Here is a 23,671-nt window from a genome sequence, read left to right as displayed (position 1 = left end):
TAATTTAAAACCCCCTGGCTGTGAAATTGACCAAAATGGACCTTGAAGTTGGTAGGGCCCTACTTAAGAACAAGAAGCAGCTCTATGGTTTCTGAGTCAAGATGCAGCATTATGCTTCCCAATCTGATCTCCCTGACACTTCCTGGAGGATACATTTGTCCCTGAGTGATTCCATGTCCCTGGCCTGGAGGATGGTTTGCAAGTCTCATCTCGGTAAGCACTTAGGTAACTTGAGCAGTGGTGAGTCTTGCTTCTTGGCGCTACTTAGCGATCACTTTGTGAGCCACATCACCTGAGGAGTGTAGGCTGCACCTCTTTTGTTTAGCCTCAGCTATGGCCTTTCATTTTTCCTTCCATTGTCCCTGTTTGATTCCTCTTTTTGATTTTTTGCAGCAGCTTTTCAACGGTTTTTGCAGGTCCCTGTTAATTTTGGGAGTGAGATACAGCGCTCGCACATGGCCTGTTTTCTGCCTGGGCAATTTTTTTACTGGGTCAGGCCAAAGTGGCCTTTTTGACGGCAGGGGCAGCGGAGTGTGATGCGTTGGTGCTGTTCTGTGCACTAACTGCCCCGGGCCTACATCTTTTATAACTTCTAGTCTGGCCGCCTTGTGGTTGATAGGTGCGTTCGCAGTGTATTGAGTGAACTTGGCGGGGGTGGCGCCTGGGCTGTGTTTATCTTTAGTTACAGCTTGTTACGTTTACACAGCAATACATGCTATCAAATAACACTTTGTGTATGTTTTATATGCGTCCTTCTAGTGTTCACACGTCACGTTTCTCTCAGAGACATGAAGGCGCAGGAACCCTTCTCAGCTCGCTCGTTCTCCACTCTCCGCCTCGTCCAGGGCTCCCGTGTGTGCGGGGCCTGGCTGCCGGCGGCGTGGGCGGCTCTCCAGGAGCGGCCGTGGGGTCCCGCTGGCGCGGGCGGGGCGCTGGCGGGTCCCCCCCGGGGGGGGGGGGCGCGGAGCCCGCCAGACCAGCGGATGGTGGCAGCTGCGCAGGACGACACGGGCCCGTCACGTGGGTGAGCCCTCCCCGCCCCTCGCCGTACGGGACCTACGGGCCGCTGCCGCCGCCGCCCAGGGGACTTCGCCAGTGGCTGTGCCGTGCGCCGCAGCTCGGAGGGTCCTGCAGCCGCCCAGAGCCTCGGCGACCCGTCCCCAGCACCCCGACGCCCACCCGCGCTGGGCTTCTGCTGCAGGAGGCGGCCCGGCCCGCAGCCCGGTGAGTGCCAGGGGCCACCCGGCCTGATCCTGCCCAGGGCCCCGTGCCCGGAGGCAGCCCCCGTCCCTGGGACCCGGCTGCGCCCTCGAGAGCCCGCAACAGCGAGCGTTGGGGGCGCGCGCGCCTGTGTGTGTGTGTGTGTGTGTGTGGCGGGGGGGTGGCAGCGAGCCGGGGCTGGTGTGGGCAGCGAGCTGAGTCAGGGGGCTGGTGGTTAGTGAGCTGGGGAGGGGGTAGTTTGAGAGCCGGGATTGTGGAGGGATGGTTGCGGTGCGAGGGGATTACCGCCTTGGGGTGGGTGAGGGGTTAGTGTCCAGGGCGGAAGGTGAGGTTAGGGTGTTGGGAGGGTTTTTGGGCCAGGGAGGCTGGTTTGTTAGGGTGGGGAGGGTGTCAGTGTTCCAAGACAGGGTGGGGACATGTCAGAGTGTGTGTGTGCCAGGAAGGAATGGGGTTGCTGTCTGGATTACAGTGTTGTGATGTGGCAGTGTCTGGGAGGCTGGAGGTTTTGTGTGCCAGATCAGAAGGTAGCTGATGAGAGGTGCTGGCAGAGGTTAGTGAACTAGGGAAGACCTAGTTTGCCATTGGGATTGGGGCATAGAGCCAGAGTGGAGAGGCAGCTGCTGAGGGAGAGGGTTAGTGTGCTAGGTTGGATGGGGGCACACAGGTGATGGATGAAGGGGTTTAGAGTGCCAAGGTGAGGGTTGCTGCTGGAGTTGGGAGGGGTGTGTGTGTGTATGTATGTGGTGAGAGAGAGAGTAATGAATGTGGCCCTGTTGGTTTTAAATGCTGTAGTGTCTGGAACCTCAAATTGCAACAAGGGGGCATATAAAAGGATGATCTTGTCACTAACCTTTCTACAGTCAAAAGGTAGTTTTAGGATTTTATGGACATTATTTTCAGTGATGAAAGTGGCCCAGCGATGTGTTTTGAGTTACAACCTGGGGCAGATAAGCAGTTGCAGTCACAAGTTCTGAATTCTTGAGGGAGGGAGTGATGGAGAATGGCATCTCTTAAGGCCAAAGCTTGTTGGTTACATCTCTGCTTTAACCGGGGAGCAGTGATATGGGAATAGTCAACCTAGATCTTTGTGGGATGAAATTCCAGGCTGAGCTGGGAATTCAGCAATAGGTACAAAATTCTCTTTTGTGAATGCTTGCAGGCTTTCTGCTCCCCACAAGGCCCAGAGCTATGAGAAGCGAAGGAGGCAGCAGTAATGAACGGATTCCTCCCTGGCTCTTACACACAGCTGCTTAGGTAGATTGATTTTGTTTCTTGGTGGTTATTGGAGGCGCAATTCCAGGGAGGCTCCCCTTTTGTGTAAGGGAGGCCTGGACTGAAGAATCCTGGTGTTGCTTCCTCTGACTCAGCAGTCCTAGCTCAAAGACTCATGGATTGTAGCCCAACCACCCAAGAACTCCCCAGGAAGGGTGATCTGTTTACAATAGCCCTTCTAAGGACTATACTGGCATCAAATTATAAAGACCTCATCTGAATTCCCATCTTCTATACACAAAAAAAGGCTAATTTTTGTTTTCTTATGTGACTGTGGAGGCCTGTACTGAAGAGCCCTGGTGTTGCTTCCACTGAGTCAGCAGTCCTAGCTCAAGACCCATTGATTTGTGGAGAGGTCGGGGGTGTTACAGGGCTGGGGATGGTTAATGTGCTTTGTGGTAGTGTGCTGGGGTGGGTGAGGGCTTAGTGAGGGTGTGTTACTGGGCCAGAGATATGGGTTAGTATTACTGTTCCCTCTAAACTGTGCACGTGTGCGCGTGCATACAGATCCTAACCCCCCCGCACACAGCGAAACACCGTGCGCACAAAAATTTGCACAGAAGCACAACAATTTGCACAGAAGAAATTTTTTGTGCACATGGCCTGTCAAAAATTTGCACAGAAGAATTTTTTTGTGCACAGGGCCTGTCAAAAATTAGAGGGAACTTGGTTAGTATGCCTGGAAACTTCAGGTTTCCAGTTTCTGTTGTTAGGAGAAGTGTATGGAGACACAGACACTCCCCACCCCCCAAAGTTTTAATATTGACTCAAATATTCTACCTTATTGGATTTTAAAATTATAAATGGAAGTATGGCCCTGAAATTACAGGGCTTTCTGGTGTGCACAGTTTATAAATAAGGAAAACAACTATATAACCATTGTAAAGGATGACAGGTGTATACTTTCTTTTTTGTGGAAAGGGATAGTCTCTGCTCAAATTTGGATTCGGATGTGACTTTTGTAAAACAATACTTATTTCTCTATTGCTCTTAGAGCTTTTGTCATGTCTTCCTGGAATCTAGATTGAAAAATAGATTTTTCAAACAAATAAGCACTGCCTTGTAGGGTTCATAATCCCAGCATTGAGCTAAGCCTGGATCCTGCATTGACTGTAGTAGATGTTGGGAACTCTCAGCACCTTGCAGGATCAGATCCAATTGTATTAGAAGCTGAAAGTGAAACTGACCTGTCTATATGTCTGGGTCGAAAGATATTCAAAAAGTGTACAAAAATCTTGTAATTCTGAGGTGGTGGTATAGCAAAGAAAGACATTTAAATAGTATGAAACTGACATTATGCCCCTTAAAGTTTTTGGGTATTGCTTATAAAACTAGTGACCTAAGAGAAGAAATACCACCCAGAAAGGCAGAACTAGCCTTTCAGATTTGTCACTGGGACCTGTATACACCTCCCAATTAGCCCATAAAACTTTGCTTGCTGAATGAAGGGCCAAGTTTTGCTTATTTTTTAGGTAGTGTCTTTGTGACTTATTTATATTATAGGAGCTTCTAGAGGAACCAATCAAGATGGAAGTCTGCAGTTTGCTAGGTGTTGTCATCATCATCATGTTCCTATTACACCTTTGGTGTTTAGGGCAGTGACAAAGCTCCTCCACTCCTGTCTGTTTCTGACAAGTCTTTCAATGGTTCCCCAGCTGTGCCCTAGGTTTTTCAGCTCGGCTTCCACAGCTCTTTGCCATGTTGTTTTCGGGTGGCCTCATTTTAGCTTGCCTTTAGGTGTCCATCTTATTGCTACTCTGGTGATGGAATCAGTTACCATCAGAAGCACATGACCGACCCAGCGCCTCCTGGCAATGATTGTGCTCAGATCCTCTTGGCTGCACTGTGTCAATAGATCTTGGTTTGAGATTGGTCAGTGTGAAAAGATACGGAGGATTTTTCTGAGGCAGGTTGTATGGAATGAAGACAGTTTGGACATGTCATACTTTCTCATTCCCCAGCATTCTGCACTATAAAGTAGTTTTGAAAGCAGGGTGGATTCGATTTAAATCATGATTTAAATCACTAGTCAGGAAGACTTGATTTAATCATGAATTTCTACATAAAAGTGCATTCTTGTTGGTTGTTATAACCTTCATACTTATTCTTCACAACTCAGAGAGAGATGTAGGTTTCATGTTTAGAAGGTACACACTATACATTTTTAAAGTGATTTATTTTGAAAACTTTTCAGATTAGTTTTACAGCTGTATCAGAAAATGAATGTTTGTTTGGTTATTTCATTTACCAAAGGTAATTGAAGCAGATATTTATGAAGTCATTGGGAGGTGAACTATCTCCAGTTCAACAGGTTTATCATTAATATTTGGAGGATTTTCTTGACATGCTGTATTAGGAGGAGAACATCACCAGACAGACATTTAAATAGTTTTATTTAACTAAAACAACAACATTATGTATTCTCGATTTTTTTCTTCAACAGCAAACATACAATATTTTCACAAAACAAGCATATGAATTTTTGAATTTAGTTAAACATTTAAGTTTTTTAAAATCTAAAAACTAAAATAATTAAATGAAATATTAAAAAAAAACCCCACAAAAATTAAATCGACTGTGTCAGCCAGGTCAACATGAGAAACGTAAAATATTGGCTTCTGCAACTAACTCAGTCGTCTTCACCTTCATTTTCCTGTTTGTTCATAATCTGGAAAAGAAAAACAAGCTTTCCTGCTTTTTCAGGTCCCAAACGATTTCTCAATTTGGAATGAATTAGTCCAAAGGAAGAAAATATTCTTTCTATACTGGCAGAAGAAGCTACTGCTGTTAAAAGTGAGATTATCACTTCAACGGTCTCTGAATCCAAGTGCTTAAGTGACTTTCGCCAGTTCACTGGTGTGACTTTCTTTAAAACATCATCAGCAAATGTATATTTCTTGAATGGTTCACCCTTAACTCTGAAGTTTATTATAGTTGGCATTATGGAGGCATGATTGCTGGATGTCCATGTCATAGCCAACTCCTCTTCTCCAGCAGTTAAGGTTTGACCCAGATACTGAGTATTGAGAATACTTGCCAGAAAATGAGCTGGACATAGTGCTTATCCAATTCGTTATTTTTAATGCTTGTAATTTAACTCTCATTGCATATTTCTCTTTTTAAGATCTCACTCAGTTCATTCCAAATTTCAACAGCATCAGCAATAAAACAGCTATTTCCCTGCATTTTGTTCAAGGCTACAGAAATCGGCTTCAGGCTACCCGGCATGCGTTCAACCTTTCTCTTAAGCCCAAGGTTGAGAACTTTGGCTGTGACAGTGCCATCTATTTTTTCATGATTTTGTTCACAAACTGTCATCAGATTAGGCCAGTTCTTGCTATAGTGCTCAAAACAGATATGAGTTTGATCGCATGTCTTGTGGAAGAGTTAGCTTGGTTCCTCCCACTTTTTTCAGAGCAGCTGCTGCAAAGTGGTTGTTACGGAAGTATTTTGAAATTTCAGCTATATTATCTTAATGAAAACTATCTTTAGATAAGTTTTTTTCCTCAAAAAGCATTTTATCATTGATTTTTATCAACCCTGGATGAAAGTATGCAGCTCTGATAGATCTTGAGTTGGGTTCTGGTGTTGTATTTTGATGGTTTCCAGACTGTATTTAAGCGCCTGAAGGTTTTCCTGGCTTCATTGATTTTTATTTCGGATGTCCTGGCTCATTCCACCGTCCTGGCTGATGGTGCTGCCCAAGTATGTGAATGTTTCTACATTGGTGAGAACATAATCCTATATCCGTACTGGTGATGCTGAGACAGTATTAAAGGTCATGATATCTGTCTTATTGAGATTGATTTTTCAGTCCAATTTGCTGCTGAATGTAGGTGTTGTCATACATAGTAATAAACAGTCCCTGCCTCAAGGAGTTTACAATCTAAATGAACAAGACAAGTAAGGAATGGGAGAAAAGAAGTGGTACTGTCACTGTTTTGTTTGATGGAGAACTGCCATGCTGGTGAGTTACATAGGGATTGTGACTTGCACAGGATCACTTTCCAGATCTGGAAATTTGACCTACACATTCTGAGTTCCAGTGCAGTGCTTTAACCCCAAGACCATCCTTTCTCTCAGATTGACTGGCATCAATATATCAGCCTGCATCAACAGAGTTCATAGAGGTTGCATCAAGTCTGTTGAGGATTTTGAGTCCTGAGTAGGTGAAAATGATTGCTAGTTTTCTTTATAATAATTTGAAAGTAACAAAAAAAGGAACTGATCCTTCACAATTCAAGTCAGTCAGAGTTTTGCCACTGATCTCCGTAGAATTGGATCCTGTGTTTAGGGTTGCCAACTTTCCAGTTTCTCAAAACTGTATGCTACAAAACTGCCCCTGCTCCCAGCCAAAGGCTCAATTACTATAAAGAGAAGAGGGAGGTTGAAGGGGACTGGTGTCTCTCCTGCTTCGTCCATCAGCAGCTCTGAGGCAAAGAGTTTGCAGGGAGCGATGGGGGCAGGAAGCGGGGGGAGGGGGAGGAGCTTCCTGCAGCTGGGGAGGTTCCCGGAAGTGGGTCTGACCCGTCCCCGAGAGCAGCTCGTGCAGGGGAAGAGGAAGTGTCCCTCCCCAGGCTGGCCAGGACTAGTACCTGGGGGCCTCCAGCTCTGTCCCTCCCTGGCTCTGGGCCCAGTATTCTTGGGTTAAAGGGGCCTTGGGCTGGGGCAACAACGGAATTGTGATAACTGGACTTTTGGTGTCTGGTCAATTCTTCTAACTGGAGACTATGTAGGCCCCCTTAAAACGGGACACCTGGCAGCCCTACCTGTGTTAGATTTACCTTGATTTTTGTCTTCTGGATTGAAATTATGTATGCTTTTCATTTTAGCTTCTGTAGTTTTTTGGCAGATAACGTTGTTGCATATTATACCTCCATGGATTTCGTAATTGGAAATTGGAGAGAACATACAAAAATTTTATTTGGTTGAAAGTGGAAGATAAAGACTTCATTTTTGTATTCAAAGGACTAAATCTGGAGTGACTCCATTGAGGTCCATTGAGGTTTACTGCAGGTTCATGTGTGTCACAGAATGAAACTTGGCCCAGAACTTTTTCAAAGTGGATTTATAATGTATATAACAAATTATGGTTCCAAGCTGCTTATATCATGTACTTTGTTGTTTTCCCCTTAGTGCCTAGAAGCTGTGTAGAACTGTGTATTTTTTCATTAGTTTTTATTTTTAATTAATACCTATTGCATATAAGGAAATGGTGTATATATAAGTTAAATTAAAATATTTATTGTAGAAGTTAAATATTTAATTTAGAAGTTTAACTGTAAATTAAAAATTTAACATGACTGAGATTAACACTTTATTTTCAAAAGACTGTGTTGGGAACTTTATAATTGCTCCCTTCATTATTTGCGCGCGCGCGCACACACACACACACACACACACAGAGTGAGATTTTCTTTGTGAATACATTGGAAACAAACATGCAGCTGTTAGTGATCAGCGTTCACTGAACAATTATTACTGGTCTGAGGTATGACAGCTATTTTGCATTCTGAGTATGACTTCATTGGGAGTTCTGACCAACATATGTTGGGCTAACATATATATCACATTATCAATATCCTCTTTGCTTGTAGACAGGGAGGACATAAAAAGATGGCTTTAGGAGTGTAACTTTGGGAGCATGCCTCTCCTGTAAGGTGAAGGTGAAAATGCTGCACAAGGTGTTATATTGAACCTTTTCCCTGTACTATATTATTATTGATTTTAGCAATAAGCCTCATTGATATTGGTTATTTAGTCTCTCAAATATATTTCAGAATGAACCATTGTGTGGTCAAGCAACTGGCCATATGATTTAACAGAGACTGCCCGTGGAGTCTAGCCCTTGGAATCTTGGAGACATCTGTGTGGTAGCAATTGGTGAATAAAGACTTTTCATGGGAATCACTGTATATCTTGTAAAATACCGATTAAAACAATCCAGGGGACTTTTCCCTTCAGATTATACTTATTAGGGTAAATCAGTCTGGGTTGTAAAATCTTGATAAGCCCATTTAAAAAATGCTAGATTAGTTGCTTGGTATGGTGAATATTGATTCTCTTCTAATAACTCTTAGCATGATACTTGTTTGGTTGAACAGGATTGTTTGGCTCCATAAGAGCCACATTATGTAGTCATGTTTTTGAAGCCTCACAATGGAGTTGGCCTAAACTTTGTGGCTATCGCAACTAATGCTCATCTGAATACAAAGCACTAGCATACACAAGCATTATTCTTTGTCAGAGAACTCTTTGCGTAAAGACCAGTACGTTAAGATGAGACTATCCATTTTGGTTAAATCTGCTTATTTCTTCCTGTGCTCTGCCTGGTCCTTTTCATTTGTGTCCTGAAACACCAAGAGCTATTGCTAGAGGGATTTTACACGACTTAAAGAAAGAGGTAATGACTGCAGTATTCCATTTCTGGTGAGAGCAGACCAAGAGCTGGAAATCTGGGCAAGACCTTGTTCTTGTTGCAGTCATCAACCTCTTTGGCCTTAATTACTACTAACGAGGCATTATTAACAGAAGGTGGGAATCATAAATGTTTCATTCCTAGCTTACCTGAGTTGGAAGTAGGTGAGGGACAATTACCTGAAGCAATGGCAGCTTATAAAAGCTGATTTATATCTGTACTACTTTGGATGGAGCATTTCTAGAACTTTCTGTTCCTGAGGTGTCTTAGGGCTTCTCTTCACTGTATGGTTAGCTCAAGTTATAACTTGAGTTTTGCCCCTTCTCCGCATTCAGAAATCTCTAGCTTGAGTTGAGTGGTGCTTTAGGCTTGAGCTAGCCAGCCAGTGGGGATAGGTTGGAGCTTGAGTGCTGCTGACCTGGAACTAGTAATACAGCGAGGATAAGTCATAACTGCTAATCCTGTCACTCTGCTGCTGCTAATCAAACCTGTATAGTCGTTTCTCAGGATATGCCTTCTCAGCACGTTTGTTATAACTCTGTCCGTACACAAAAATCTCTAGCTCAAGTTAAGTGATGCTTTAAGCTTGAGCTATTTGGCCCATTGGTAGGGCCTTACCAAATTGGCAGTTCATTTTGATCAATTTCATGGCCAGAGGGTTTTAAAATGGGTCAATTTCATGTCTTCAGGTGTGTGCATCTGAAATTTTGCAATGTTGTAACCCTGGGGGTCCAGAACCAAAATGGGGTTCTGGGGGGGTCACAAAGCTGATGTGGGGGGGTCCACAGGATTGCTACCCTCACTTCTGTGCAGCCGTGGAGCTTCCTGAAGCCTGGGGAGATTCCCACAGGTGGAGGTGGGTCTGATCTCCCTCATGCTGCTGGGAGCTTTCAGAGCGGGCAGCATCTACGGAACTTCCTACTGCTGGGGGAGGTACCTGGAGGAGGGTCTGATTTCCCCGAGAGCAGCCGTGCAGGGGAAGAGGAAGTCCTGTCCCTCCCCAGCCTATCTGGGACTAGCAGCTAGGAGCCTCTGGTGAGGGCGCTCCCAGCAGCATGGGGGAGGTTAGACGTGCCTTCACCTCCGGGAATCTCCCCCGGCTACAGGAAGCTCTGCCGCTGCTGTCTTCAGAGCTGGACTCTGAAGGCAGCACAGGCGCAGCGCTTCCAACAGCCAGGGGAGGTACCCAGAAGTGGGTCTGATTTCCCCCCGATAGTGGCTGGGCAGGGGAAGAAGAAGTCCTGTCCCTCTCCAGCTAGAGGCACCCCCAGCCCTGCCCCTTCCCCGCCCCTCCAATAGCTAGATTTCATAGGGGACGTCTGATTTCACGGTCCGTGACGTGTTTTTCACAGCCTGGAATTTTGGTAGGACCCTACCCATTGGGGGTGTAGTGTGTGGATTGAAGCTGAAGTAATGCAGTGGGGATGCAACAGTTTGATTTACATCAACTCATAATCTGCAAATCCAATCGCTGTATTGCTAATCAAATTACTTTGTGTAACTCCAGTGTTTTGGAGTGTGATCCATCATTCTAATTCAAGCTAACTGTTGGAACGAAGACAAGTCTTTGCAGGATTGAGGCCTAAACCCTGGCCTACACAAGAAATTGATCCAATGTAACTAGAACTGTATTTAAATAGAGTTAAAGTGGTGCAAATTCCTATGTAGACACCTTTCTCCTTTCTGTAAAATTCTGTTTGTTTTCTTAATTTTCCGCCTTCTTTCCCTCACCCATTTGTTTTGACCACGTGTTGCATCCTGTCTGACATCTAGAATGTAAGCTCTCTGGGCAGGGGCTGTCTCCTTTATTAACCATCTGTACAGTGGTAGCACAACAGGGGCCTGACTGGAGTTTCTAGGTGCTGCCATAATACTAGCAAGATATTTCAAGCTGATTTTAAATAGCTATTTGAATAGATTCATAGATTTCAAGGCCAGAAGGGACCACTGAGATAATCTAATCTGACCTCTTGTGTAGCACAGGCCATAAAACTTGACCAAAATAATTTCTAGAAGAAAAACATCTTTCTTTAGAAAAACATCCAATCTTTATTTAAAAATAGTCAGTGATGGAGAATCTACCAGGACCCTTGGAAATTATTCCACTAGTTAGTTATTCTCACTGTTAAAAAAATTATGCCTTACTTTCAGTATGAATTTGTTTAGCTTCAGGTTTCAGCCATTGGATAATATATATCTTTCTCCGTTAGGCCTGGTCTAGACTCCAGAATTAGGCAGTTTATGTCAATCTAACTCTGTAAGCGTCTACACTAAACTGTAGCTCCCACCAGTGTAATTTGCACACTGCACCTATTTAATAACTCCACCTCCGCAAGAGACATAGAGCTTAAGTTGATTTAGTTAGGTCAACGCAATGTCAGAATAGACACTGTGTTGCTTACATCAAATGTTGCTGTCTTTCAGCATCCCACAGTGTCTCACACTGGCAGTTAAATCAGTGCAAGCGCTCCTGGTTTGGATGCAAGCTGCCGACACAAGGAGTGTAGTGTGGACATGTAAAACTGATTCAATTACTCCCTGGCCCCCATCCTCCTTTCCTTTCCTTCCACATTTGCCATGCACTTGGCACCAGGGGAGGGGATCAATACGGAGGACAGCATGAGGCACAGTTTCCATACCCAGCTGCTCATAGGCTCATGCTGATTGCATGAGCCATCCAGCTATGGAATTGTCCAAACTGTTCCTGAGCTGCAGCACAGGGTACCATGGACGGGACGTGGTACGGATGCAGCCGGAGCCGGTACTCTTGTGGCCATTAATGATAGCAGCGGCTCAGACAGTTCTTTCTGATAAGCTCTGTCCTCCTCCCTTAGCCTCCATTCCTGGTCTGGGAACTGCAAAGCAAATGCCTGCTCCCTCACAGCAGCCTTGTCCTGAAACTGCCCACTAGCCCGGGCCTTGCTTCTTTCCATGCCTTTCCACTAGCCAGAAGTCCCTCTGTCTTTGGTACTGGACCTGCTTCTTGGCCCTGTTCAGAACTTCAGCCATCATTTCATCACAGAAATGCTCTTTCTTGGAATGGTTTGTGAGGGTACATTGGCCCAGGCTTCTGCTGAAGTGTGGATGAGTTGTAGAGGTACTGCAGTTTGTAGAGTTGAGGGGCCTGAAATAGGACAAGATATAGCTCACATAGCTCTCAGTACAGGAGCACAGAAAAAATCCTTGTGGAATTTGAAGTATATAAAATATTACTTTTCTAGACTGAACCTTAGTATTTCGTGAGAGGGACCCAGCCGGGTTAATTGCAGCGAAAGAAGTGCAGAGACAAGGGTAAGTTTTAAAAATTGTAGCTGTTTTTTTTTTTTTTTTCTTTTCTCCTAAAAATTTCAGAACAACTTGGGGGCAGTCAGTGGCTGTGCTACAGAAGGTTTCTCTATCATTTCATATGAGATTTCATTTCCACATTTTGGAGGACATAACATTCTGGTGGTGCCTGACTGGCAAAGGGAGATGTTATTCCAAGCTGCCGCTGGGAAATCAGCAATGTATGCAGCTGAAAGTAGTCAAACATTTAGTGACTGAACAGTACATTTATGAGTGGAGTGGGCTGGGCAGCTACTGAGGTGGTCCTGGAAAATGCACCCTTACCTGAAACATGACTATTTATCTGGAGTTCCTGCTAGAAGAAAAGTTTGCAGCTATTGGTACTCAGGATTGGGTCAGAATTCATGAGGGAATCAACGGGATACTGTGTTAACTTCCACATGGCATAGCTTGTTATGACAGCATGCAAAAATACAGAACTCCACAGTCATCCTCCTTGCCCCAAAGTGCATTTCTGGATAAAATTTCAAACCCCAGTCGTATTTGGGACAAATGATTTTGTCCCTTATGGATTACATTTAACTGCAATGGACTAGATCCGTACATAAAACACATTTCTGCCTTCCTCCCCCGTGGTTCACTGTTTCCAGGCAGCTAATTACAACACTGAGGCAATGTAAGGTTATTATTTTTAAGAAACAAGAATGTACTAGCAAAAATCTGTGCTTTTCAGTAAATACTCACTTTCAAGGCGTTTTTTTACTATTTGCATTTCCTGGTTGTCATTTTGAACTCCACCTGTGGGGTGGAGGAGAGTTATAGGAGGCAGGGGGATGCCAAGGTCCTGGCATCCAATCTGCTATTAGTGGATACATGTTGCTAGCTGGGGCTTGTAATAACTTTTGCATTGGTTCGTGGAATGGAAATCCTCCCATTTCTATATTAATAAACATGAAAATGGAGCCAGAAACTTACCAGGCTCTGAGGCAGCTTCTGTCCCTTCTTTTTATATTCCTGGTTATGTGGTGAGCCGTTCCTCAGAGGGGCATGGAAAAGCTCCTCTGAGTAAGGCACCCGGATATGCTGCAGCTGCTCCTGTGGCTAAGCCTGCTTTGGGACCGGTGTTACCAGCAGAGTCACTTCACTGGCCTCATTAGGTGCTGGCTCCCATCGGTTCCCATGCTGGATTCTGGGGTCAGCAGGTCCTCATTCAGGCTGACCAAATCATCATGCACCACCATTGGCTCTGTGGTCAGCTCAGTACCCAGCACCTAGTCAAACTCCTCATAAAATGGGCAAGATGTCATTGAGTTGCCTAAGGTATGGTTGTGATCCCTGGTTTTCCAGTACTTGGTCTTGAGCAACTGAATTCATTCCCTATACTGGTTACTGGTCTGGTAAATTTGCAAAGTTACCAGCTTCTTCATGGTTCTTTGTTCTATGTGTGGTTATTCCTGGTACTCTTAGTAAATTCCACTGTTGTGCTGGTCTCGCACCAGAGATTAACCAAAATCTGGCTATGCTCCTGTGACTATGAAGCAGCATGCTTTGCAAAGGACTTCTGCTTGGTTTTCATTACAAATGCAGCAGATTCTCTGAAGGTGAAAGTGCAGCTCCGGGATCAGAAAAGAATGGAAGGGTTAACTCTGATTTAACGAGCTGCTGCACTACAACAAGGACAGCATACTGTTCGATGTTTTCAGATAAGGCAGTATTCAAAACCTAGGACGTGGTGATCAGTGGCCAGGTAACTGAGGTTTCTACCCTAACTTTTGCAAAAAGTCTAATTTGAGTAATTAACTTTGCCTGCCTAAAGATTCTCCTCATAGCTTATTTGCTTTCTATCCTAAATTGCTGTACAGCATGGCTGTGAACTGTAATTCTGTTTTTATAAAGTACTTCAGGAATATTCTGAATGAGAAGTACCATCCAGCTACATCATCCATATGTTTTGTTCTCCCCATCGCAAAAGCGCAGTAGTTTGTCATAGGGTTACTTATATGTACTTGGTATTTCATGCCTGTTTAATAAAATAAGAGTGTATTGAAAAAATCAATGTTGAAGGGAAAAATCAGCTGAAAGAATCAGTGTTGAGGGGGGAAAAAAGAGAATTACAGGGACTGTTAAAAACAAGAAAAAAAAGAACAACTTTTAACACATGAATAGGCCGGGGTGCTGGAACAGTTTGTATAGTGGGGGTGCTTAGAGCCATTGAACCAAACTGTAAACCTCACGTATAATGGAAACCACTTGAAGCCAGGGGGTGCGGGAGCACCCCTGGTTCCAGCACCTATAGAAGTAGGTCAATTTTTGGACCCATCAGACATGATGGTATCACAACTTAAAAACACAATTTAGTTATAATGTAATTCCTATAGATTACAACTAGTGTTTACGGGTGGTTTTTACTAATATTATGATAAATTAATACGATAGCTTGGGTTTGCTGAGGGTATAGCATAAAAGATAGCAGCCAAGTTTCAGTTTCCTACCTAAATAACCAAAAGCACGAATGAAATTATAGAAACTATCTCTATCTGGTTCACTTCAAAATAGTATACAGTATGCTGAAATGAAGGCTTAGGTTTTTTTTGGCATCCGCGTTCAACTGAAACCGTTTGCATTTGTTATCTTATTATATGTAACACAGAGGGTCTTGCATTTTCTATCTGTACACACTTGAAAATGGTCCAGCTGTCTTGAGTATAGTGACTTGTGTTTAATGGCATATGAAGCTTACAGGATTGTATAAAGAAAGTGGTTCAAAAATAGGGTGGATAAAATTTTTTTAAATTAGATTTTATTATTTAAATTATATTTTTTTAAAAATCTGTTTAAAATGAAATCTGAATTTTATAGAAAACACGGTAATGTCTAAATTTATTATAATCTCTTAAAATATTTAAATAAAAAAATACACTGAATCCATGAGCATTTATCAAAAACGTTGAGTTAAAGGCTGCTTTTCCAAATAAAGAAAGGACCAGGAAAGACATATAACTTCTGAGGTCAAGCTTTGTAAATGTGGCACAATAGGTCAGCCTAAGTAATTTAGGAGACTGTCTCATTTTCAAGAGTTTTAGGTGAGACTAGGAATTTAAGCTCCAGTCACTTTCACTGAGGCCTATCTGAAAAATTTCCCCAGCTTCCCTGAATAATTAGTTCAATTCACTGAATACAGTTAATTTCTCTGTTTTAATAAATAATTTAATTGTGAATGTGAAGCATGTTTTGGATATGTAGACTTCTCTTATCAAAACATTTAAGGTTGTTTTTCTTTTAAACAAATACATTTTATATTGTTGATAAATTGTATAGTCAATTGCTTGACCACACTTTGGTTTGTTATGAAATATAATCAAGAGACCAAATAAATAATGTCAGTCAGTTTTATTAATATATTACAGGAAAAAGTTCTCTATGATACCCCAGTCTCCGAAGAGCAGTTGCATGCAGCGATGTAACGTTCACCTTATGCAGGTGTGTGCGTTCCATAATTATGTCTTTAAAGCCATCTTTTTATATCCAACATGCTTACCAGTAAAAGGTATTATATATGTCACCTGAAACTGGATTTAATTAATTAGCTTTTGACTTTGTTTCTGGTACCCTGGTGTACCCCTTTATCTTTTGTTTTGAACCCATCCGTTCTAGGTCATGAAGTACCCTTAACTTTTTTCTGAGCACATGCATTCCAGGTATTATGGGGCATGAAGACACCTTTTATGCCTGTATCAGGATAAACAGATTTTTTAGGGTAACTGTTTCTGTTGCTATGAGGAAACAGTTATATGTCCTGATACTAACAGTTTTCCTATCTAATTAAATCAAAGCTTACTTCAGCTAATGCAAGGCATTATGGGATACTTAGCATAAGTGAACAGGATTATAATAAAGGTACAAGCCAATTTGAGCTATATAAATGCCATATTAATACTTGATAATATGTATAGTTAAAGGCTTGGAATATAAATTGTGAGTAGTATTATCAGCATATATATATATATATATATATATATATATATATATATATGCTAGCCATTGTATGTTAGTCAACAGGCGCCCACTTGTTGCCTTGGTGATCATTCAAGGTGACACCTTTGCCGGATTGATACATGAAGCAGTGGTGAGGGCCTTTGTATGTGATTTAAGGCATTATAACAACCTGCGTAAGGAACAAAGCATAATCAGTACAGGTAAAACTAATACCCCTTGTAACACAAGCAACACTTTCAATGTCACCTCTGTCCAGGTGTGGGAAATCAGTATTTCAAGATCCCCTCATGAATAAGGTTATTCAAGGCGTGTTCCGCTTTGTGCATGTTATTGCTAATCTGAACAATGTGTGTCTTTTTTCTGTTTAGTACTGTTTTTAAATTTAAAGCAAGTGGGTTAATATGTACATTAAAAACTTGGAGATAAGTTTCAGTTTCATTCTGGTATTGGAGCTCTGGGTAATAGAGTCGGTTTGAAAAACTGGGGTAGGCATTATTATAGTGTGTCCCACGGTGCTATATAAATGGGGAGTAAAACAGAAATTTGGAGTAATGACATTACAAGTGAGGCCTCCATATAATTAGTTTCTACACAGTACTGCCTATTCATGTTATAGGTTACTTTGCTGCTGATTGTTGCCGTTTGGTAAGCTTTACTGGGCAGGAGGGGCTAGCTTCCGTGCCTCATTGTATTGGGCTGAACCATTGTGACCACACACTGGAGTTGTGGCGTCAAAACCATCCCTGGTTTAACAAGCTGTGTGCAATGCTCTTGAAGTTTGCATTGCTGTGTGGTACACCACTAGTTTACGTAGATCCAGTTATTTGTTATAGAGGCTCTCTTCCAGATAACCTACTGAATGGGTGGTAACCAATTTATCAAATATTGCTGTCAGGATCCAATCTTGGTATAAGTTACCATCTTAATGCAGCTTGTCATAAATAAGCAACATATTCACCATTTTCTAACATACTAAAAAGTACAATTATTTAGAATCTGAAAATATTAAACTATGTAATTGCTTAAATACACGTAAATAGTTATAGTGTACCCTTCTAGGTAACAAAAAGCTGTAGCAAATCTACTGTCAAGGCTCTATTTAGTTGTAAATCAGCATATTTTAATGGTTATATCAACTAGTGAGGCTGCACCTTTCTTTAGAAAATAACTGAAGTACAAACGGAAAACTTCATTTAAACTGAGGCTTTCCACTTGGTGGTTGAAATCATGATTTAAATTGGTGATTTAAACTGCCTTGATTTAAATCAGTATACCCTGTTGAGAACCAAATTAGTGCAACTGACCTGTTCTGGACATCAGAAAATTATAACCTCTCCCATCTCCTTGTCTTAGATACAATATATAGTCATAGGTGTAAGCGGGGGAATGGTCCTGCTATTGTGGGGAACTTTTTTGGCTTTTGCACTACCCTGGTGAAGTGGGCTAGTGAAAGGATCTGAGTTCTTGCTCCCCCTTCCTTTACCCAGAGGCCTTTCTGCCCTTGAGGACTTCCCTTCCACTCTCCTGTCTGGCAGAGTTCTTGTAACCCCGACAAGGCTGGGCCCAGGATTCCTGGGGGGCGTGACCCCCAACCCTGCTGTGGTCACCTAGGACAGGGGCTAGGGTGTCCCCACTCTGGGGTACTTTCTCTGCACTGGGCACTTCCCTGACCCACTGATTGTTGCATACAATTTAAAGCAAATACAAGTTAATTAAATAACTATTAATTTAAAAAAAGAATAAGGAAAATGGGAAAGGTTAAAGGAAAACATATCACCCCGCTCTGTGGCAGGGAACATTACAAACTGTTTTTGGAACGTCAGGGCAGTTTACAGTCTGTTTCTTGTAGGTTCCAGGCCTTCTTTTCAGGCCCTGGCTTTGCTGCAGGGATGCTGCGGGTTGGACACTTGCTCTGGTGGTGGCCACACACCTCCAGGCTTTGGTTGGTGGGACCCTTCTTCCCAGCATCAGCCCCCTGTCGGGTTAAGATCCCCCTCCCAGTCTGGCCTGCAAGGACCCTTGCTTGGGGTTGTCTTTCTGCACTGGGCCCTTTTCTGGCCCCTTGGCTGGCCTCAGTTGCTCACCACACCTGGCTCCAGACTGCTCCAGCTCCACTGTTCTAGCTCCGGCTTCACTCTGCCTCATCACTGATGCTGCTGCTCTGCCTCCAGCCCCCTGGGCTGCTTCTCTAGCCCCTCTGGCTCTGTGGCTGCAGCTTTGCTCCCAGCACAGGATCTGCTCTCTCTCGGCTGTGTCTCTGGCTCTGTGGCTGCAGCCCCACTCCCAGTACAGGATTTGCTCTCTCTGAGCTGCTTTTCTGGCCCCGCTGGCTGGCATGACTCTGTTCCCTAGCTCAGCTTGGGCCCCTGCTCTCTCCTTAGCTTGGCCCCACTCTGTCTAACCCAGGCAATTCCAGCTCACAGGGAGGATGGGACCCACCCTGGCCTCCTGACTCGCTGATTAGCCTGTCAATCAGGCTGACCTGGAGTGTTGGCCTCTCCCCATTGCCCCTGGGGACTGTCAGTCTCAGGGGCCTGATTTCCCATTGATCCTTCCCCTTTTGGTACTGAAGCTAGCTAACCAAAACATCCTCACGGAATGTTAGTAAGGGGAGCCCCCTTACATAGGCATACAATTCAGTCCTACAAACCTTTACACTGATGTTTAATTTCAAGAATGAGAGCACTTCAGTCTCTCTGGTCGCTCGATTACAGACCTAAAAGTCGCAATATTACAACAAAAAACTTCAGAAACAGACTCCAACGAGAGACTACTGAATTGGAATTAATTTGCAAACTGGACACCATTAAATTAGGCTTGAATAAAGACTGGGAGTGGATGGGTCATTACACTAAGTAAAACTGTTTCCCCATGCTTATTTTCCCCCCTACTGTTACGCTCACCTTCTTGTCAACTGTTGGAAATCAGCCATCCTGATTATCACTACAAAAGGTTTTTTTTTCTCCTGCTGATAATAGCTCACCTTTAATTGAACACTCTCATTATAGTGTGTATGGCAGCACCCATTTTTCCATGTTCTGTGTGTGTGTGTTCCTGCTGTATTTTCCACTGCATGCATCCAGTGAAGTGGGTTTAGCCCACGAAAGTTTATGCTCAAATAAATTTGTTAGTCTCTAAGGTGCCACAAGTACTCCTTGTTCTTTTTGCTGATACAGACTAACACAGCTACCACTCTGAAACCATTTCCATTCGTGTGAGTCTAGAGCAACTCCACTGTCTTCCATAGAATTGTTCCAGAATTTATGTACTTACCTGGGAGCAGGATTAGCTCCCTTATATGCATGGCTTGAGTCAGTTTGTCATAGCCCTCTTTTATTATTTATCACCAATTTTCAATACAGGTTGCCTCGGGTAACAATAGCTGCCTAAGAAAAGGTAGGGAAAAGCCAATGAATGCCATAAGTGAAACCATGGATTTTTTATAAACATATATTAGTTTAGTTTATTCTTCTAAAAAGGGATTGAGGTTTTCGAGTAAGGCCAGGGCTAGTCTTTTTTGATTGGTCTCCCTGTGATGAATATTTATTCTCAGTTGTTTATTTTTTGAGGGACATGAAATAATAATAGCTGCTCTTGAAGGCTTTTTTGTAAACTTTCTGAAGATTTTGCTTTATTTATTAAAACTTTTCATTCAAGCACAGAACTCCTAAATGACTGTTCACATTTAAATTTGAGTAGAGAGAGAGCTGGGTAAAATGTTTAAAATGTCTCTAATGAGCTTTATTTTTACTGTGAAATACACATCTTAAACATACATATGCTGACAAGAATGAACTTGTGCTCCAGCATTTTCACATTAGGGACCTGATACTACAGTCACTGATTGAGAGGGCAGGGTAGAGCCTTGGAATCCAACCCAAATCTGTCAGGAAATCTGTCAGGACCCAACTACAAGTGTCAGGTTCAAGGTCAGGTCTGAAAATGACTTGGCAATCTTGGTTAGGGTCAGCTGTCCTCAGGTCAGGTTTGGGTCTTTAAAATTAGGCTCAGGCAGACCTCTAGGGCATGTTCCTATTGACTCTGTTGGGACTCTTTGTGGGCATGAGAGAGTACAGTTCTAGTTGCAGGATCTGAACCTAGGAATGCAATTACTGGATTTGTGAATGCAAATCTAGGGTTTGGTAGGTGTATGTGCATTTTTATGAGTAGACACGTAACCACCAACAAAATGTTGATTCTTACTTTACCACAGCAATATTACTGGCTTCAGTTTATATAGATTCTTCATGTAGCTTTTATTAACCCCGCCAAACTCTTCCCCCCCCCCCCCCAATTATTAGAGTTGCTCTTATGATAAAGCCCTGGCTGGGATGATTTAGTTGGTGTTGGTCCTGCACTGAGCAGGGGATCGGACTAGATGACCTCCTGAGGTCTCTTCCAACCCTAATATTCTATGATACAATTAAATGATACAATAAAAATGAGCCAACATGTCCTAGGCATGACAGCTACTGGCATGCCTTCTGGTGAAGTTTTAAGAATGGGGTCTTACAAGCTTTTTTCTCCTTTAGACAAGAAATCATCAGATGCCAAGTAAGGCTTTCACAAGGTTTATCTTATGTACTGAACATTTTATTGCTAAAGCAGCATTTTAAAAACAGCTGTTCTGCTTGCTATGATTTATGTTGGAAGGGTGAGGGCAGCACTGTTCCTCCTTGGATGCCTGTCTGTTGAAGTGAGATCTCTTTGGACACCTCTCGGTGTTAATTTTTCAATAAGGGAAAGGAGCAGAACTGTTCAAGAATCTGGGATAATTCTTGCCTTCCTTCTAACCTTGAATGTGACTAATGATTATGTTGTGTATGTATTGCATATCAATGACCAGTTTTTAAATAGGGCAGTAAATATAAATGCTTTCATAATGTGGTGTTGGAAATGTTCCCATGTTATACAGCGGTCAGATTCTGCTCTAATTAAAGTCAGTGAAGATTTGATATGGAACTCGTTGCGAGAGGGTTCGGTCCAGTACACTGAAGGCTTCATACTCTGCAAAGAATCAGAAAATTCATAAATGATAAGCCTATGATCTTCGTTACCTTCTCAGGCAAGATGCTGCAAACGCTAAGTATGAGTTGTGCTAAGTTTTACAACTATCTTTCAGAGCAATATTCTGATAATCCTCTTATAAGGGGGAAAATGTGTATTTATCACATGCACACTGGTTGCCAGTTAAATTAGTATGTGCCAACAATCATCAGTTATCCCTATATCTCAAGTGGGTGATATCTGTGTGGTGACTTATGGCAAATGCTGACTTTTTAATGGCAGTCTTTGTATATTAGAGCTCACTATTATTCGTTTCTGGGCTTAAAGTGCTCTTTTGGGTTGTTTAGGAACAGTTTTTGTAATTCTTGATAGTGCTCACACAAAGGGAGAAGAATTCTTTGTGGAATTAATAAGAAGGTAGCAAGAGAACTTATGAATATGTTTAAGTACTGGACCAAAGTATGTAATTTTGAAAACACATTTATTTTTGTGTATAGATAAGAAATGGTTGTAGTTCCATCTAGATATACTTTAGTGGGATGTCTCAAAATTTGATTTGGGGTGGGTAGGTACTTTCAGGGTTGTTGTTTGTGTTTTTTTTTTTTTTTTTTTTTTACTGTTATGTGAACATTGTGCTTCACAGTGCAATCTCTCTTTTAGGGATAAGGGTTGCTTTAAATGTTGTCCTTATTACTGGTGGGATGTTGCATACTTTTATTATTGTTATAAAACATGCTTTATTGCACAATGATGTTAGTGAGGTCATTTGTTTTGCAATTAAGTTACAAATCCTCTGGAATCTACTGTGCATCTCCACTCTTAGACATTTATGGGCAAATTCATAGAGGCCACTGTCAAAAGACAATTACCAACTAATGGTTAAGTAAATGAAGATAGTTGATACTTAGTCACTTTTTTAAAAATATGTATATTTCTTTTTTTTTTTCTTCATGCTTTTGCATGCTGCTTGACATCCTAAATTGTGATTTAGGCACATGCTTACCTTCTTTACTGAATGGGGAGCCAAGTGCTGTGGGTATAGAATGCCTTCTACTTGGTGAAAATATATTTGTGCCGTTTGCAAAGTTGCTTTGTTCATCTCTCTCTCTTTTTTTTTTTTAAAAAGAGATGATCGATCTATACTATCACAAAAAGAAAAGGAGTACTTGTGGCACCTTAGAGACTAACCAGTTTATTTGAGCATGAGCTTTCGTGAGCTACAGCTCACTTCATCGGATGCATACTGTTGAAACTGCAGAAGACATTATATACACAGAGACCATGAAACAATACCTCCTCCCACCCCACGGAAAGCCAGTTGCAGTAGAACTTGGAAGAAATGGTGTATTCTGATGATGGAAAAATCAAAATGAGCATCTTCACAACTTCTGAGAGTTGTTATGATCTGTAAACTAAATACAACTGACAAATGCTTAATTACCAAATGTTTTTATTTGTGCTTACGATCTGTAGTTATGATTATCATATTGTTTGCAGTTATCAGTGCATGCACCAGTGTCTTCTGTAGAACCGATTGCTGTTTCATGAGGTTTATTACAGTAACTGAACTATTAATAATTCTGTGTATATGGTCTGAAGCCTGTATATGGTCATCTGCATCCGATGAAGTGAGCTATAGCTCACGAAAGCTTATGCTCAAATAAATTGGTTAGTCTCTAAGGTGCCACAAGTACTCCTTTTCTTTGTTACCAAGTTACTTTGTTCAGAACCAGTTTTACTCTTTCCAGAGCCTAGTTCTACTTGCCTCATGGGGTTAATCGGTTACAGGTAGTTCATAAGGTGACTCACCTCTACATCAGTGTAGAGTAGAATCTTCTCAATATAGGAGTTGAAATATTTCTCAGACAGCTACTGGCTTGAGAACTAATCCTACTAGTCTGAGTGAAAATTTCTTGCACTGCTACCTTCCCTTTCCTCCCCACACCACTTAATAGGGTCCTCTTCACTGCTACAAGTTGCAGTGTCTGCCTACTTTGTTCTTTTCCAGTAGTCCTTGCCAGGTGTCTCTTCCTGGCATAGGGTAGAAGAGGGTGCTGCCATCACTGTTCCTTGTCAGCTGTATTGGGCTCTCTGCTTCTTAGTTCCACCCTTAGGCACAGAGCTGGACCATGATGGAGAGAAGTTTTGAGGCAGACACACCTCCTGTGCATCTTTTGGGGAGGAATCTAGCCTTGCCAACCGCTATCTGCCTGCCTGTGTATATAAGCAAACTGTATAAGGGGGAGGTAAGCTAACACATTAAAAACAGTTGAAACGTACAGATTGTCCAAGGGAATCTGGTTCAAAAAGATGGAGTAAAAATAAAAAAACAAATTCTGTCCCCTAAGGTAATACATAACTATTAAACAGATTTCAATGGGAAATATATACACACATCTTCAAGCAGAATATTTTGTCCAAAAAGCTTAACTCGTTTTTTTCTTTCACCTTTTGAGTCTGACATTCAAGTTG

General features: G+C 42.4%; 1 protein-coding gene across 3 annotated transcripts in view; it reads left to right on the top strand.

Annotated features, from left to right (window-relative positions):
* The first annotated feature begins 969 nt into the window (after nt 1–969).
* Nucleotides 970–23,671, top strand: part of SGMS1 (sphingomyelin synthase 1) — a 221,983-nt gene continuing 199,281 nt past the window's right edge. For all 3 annotated transcript variants that reach the window (XM_074959019.1, XM_074959009.1, XM_074959018.1), the window contains exon 1: nt 970–1,224. The gene's annotated coding sequence lies outside the window, so the exon portion shown is untranslated. The remainder of the gene's footprint in view (nt 1,225–23,671) is intronic.

Source organism: Natator depressus, chromosome 7 (genome assembly GCF_965152275.1).
Source record: "Natator depressus isolate rNatDep1 chromosome 7, rNatDep2.hap1, whole genome shotgun sequence".
NCBI classification, from domain to species: Eukaryota; Metazoa; Chordata; order Testudines; family Cheloniidae; genus Natator; species Natator depressus.
This window is presented reverse-complemented; position numbering and strand designations above follow the sequence as displayed.